Source organism: Echinops telfairi, unplaced genomic scaffold (assembly GCF_000313985.2).
Source record: "Echinops telfairi isolate 266 unplaced genomic scaffold, ASM31398v2 ScPeMD7_7424;HRSCAF=8462, whole genome shotgun sequence".
In the NCBI taxonomy this organism is placed as follows: Eukaryota; Metazoa; Chordata; class Mammalia; order Afrosoricida; family Tenrecidae; genus Echinops; species Echinops telfairi.
In genome coordinates this window covers 90038676-90040791 of record NW_022111324.1, presented here as the reverse complement: position 1 = coordinate 90040791, position 2116 = coordinate 90038676, and positions in this window count along the sequence as shown.

The following is a 2116-nucleotide window of genomic DNA, read 5'->3' as shown; positions in this document are numbered from 1 at the left end:
TCTGTTTGATTCACAAAGCTTTACTTAACTTGAGTTAACCTCTGACACGAAAGCCAGTCTCTTGCCGCTCTATAGGGTGGATGGCAAGACATGCCTGGAAATAGTTTCCTTTAACATGGCTTCAGTGACTTAAAATAATCTCTCAGTCCTGACTGAAAGGCTCCGACTCAACTGAGAAAGTATTTATCAGAAATGGTAGAAATTGTTAACTCCCATCCTTGAGCATTTTAATAACGTCCACCGGCTAATCCTCAAATGGCTATTGTCCCCGGTACTGTTTGTAAAGCCTAGTTTACAGTCTCTTGCTTTTGCATTATTTTTCTGGCACAGTCCACATCTCCTGCTTCCTATCAGTAAGCCTTCACCAGCTAACCATGGCCTGATCTAATCTGCCAAAGAGTCCTGGCCATGGTGAATGCAAGCATGTACATGGTAGATATTGCATTAGCCATGACGCTAGCTAAGAAGATGATTTCTTCTTTATTTCCTCCACCTGTAATCCTTTAAGGTAAAGCCCTTCTTAGCAGCCTTAGTCAAATCAGCAAGTGTATGTTCAGGGTCAACACTGGGCAGGCAGCCAGGGTTTTCTGTTTCCTCCTGTTTTTTGAATACCTTGAAGGTCATGTCCATCACCTGTGAGGCCTTCATTCCAATGACTTCTTCCACTGTCTCCAGTTTCATGTGAATAACTGGGTAAGAACCCTGGGCAAGACAGGTTTTGTTAGTCAGATGAGTATTTCTGGGGCTCTGGGATATAAATCCAGGTGTGTATCGTAGGCCTAATATGTTATTTCTGGAAGGAGGCTGAATCCTCATTTGCCTGTTGTTGCATGGCTTGTGCTATATTGAGACTTTTCAGCTTGAGTACCCCTTTCTTCACTCCTGCCAAAATTTATCCTTTATAATGTTCCAGTAGCCCTATTTCTATATTCCCTTGGGTTCTAGTTGGGCTCAGTGGTGGGAATGGCACTGTAGGGGTTAGTGTATCATTTGAGTCCTCCTCGTGAAGCCATCCAGCTTCTTCCCTAGCCTTATTCAAAACAAGCTGCCCTTCATGATTTGTGAGCAGAGTTTTCAGTAGTGCTTGCACATCACTCCTACTTGGGTGATGTGAAGTAAAGAGTTTCCATTAAGTCTTTCTTCCAGTCTAGATAATTTCAGGAGGATGGGTAAATCTTTTACAGTTGATTAGATTAGATGTAGACAGGAACATGTGACCGGAAATATACTGGTGGCTCTCCACTTTTAGTAACTCCAGTAGCGGCAGCGGGTATTATGCGACTCTCTGTTCATAATGTCTCCATAGCCAAGTTGGGTACCAGGCTAAGAATGGGCAGAGGAAACCAATGGAGTCGAGTCTCTTACCTCCTTCCCTTTGAGGGAGTAAGCCTGAGGAGAAGAGGCGGGTGAAGAAGGAGGCTGACAGGAGGTGCCTTAGCACTCAGGTAGTGCAAGTGGCACTACCTGTATATCCATCTTCAGCAGGTCTCCTGTATCCGGACGTACTTTTCCCTGGGACGTCTCAGGAAAGGGTTCAGAAGTGGTATAGACAGCTTTTTTCATAACTGTCAGTGTTATGAATGGGCTCAGGATCAGAGGCAGTGAGAAACCTGTGTTGGGACCAGGCACCATGCACTGAACCATCAGCTCACAAAGCAGAAACTTTAGGTTTAATTTTAAAGTTCCAGTGTCAAGCAGTGCTTGGGAGCAGGGCCAGGAAAACTCACAAATGCTCAAAGACATCTTTGCACCTGCTTTCTGGGGTTCCCTAGTCCAGAGAGCCAAAAGGACTCTTGCACATGATCCCTGATAACCGGAGTGCAATCAGGAAATGAAATTGCTAAGTGCAGATTCTGACAACCTGTCTCAAACTGCTAAGTATGGAGGAGAGAAGGATTAAAATGAGGGGTTGAGGTCATCCTTGGTGTAAGGACAGGGGGTGGGGAGTGGGTAGGTTACCCCCTGAAGAACGTGCAAGTCTTGGTGTTTGTTCTTTCTGCTGATCAGTCTTCAGAATTCAGACGTCATCCAGATGGACTGGCTTTACTCGGTCTTTGAGAGAACAACTGCAAGGCTTCTTATGATGAAACTGAAGCTAAATGGTTGATTTACTCTC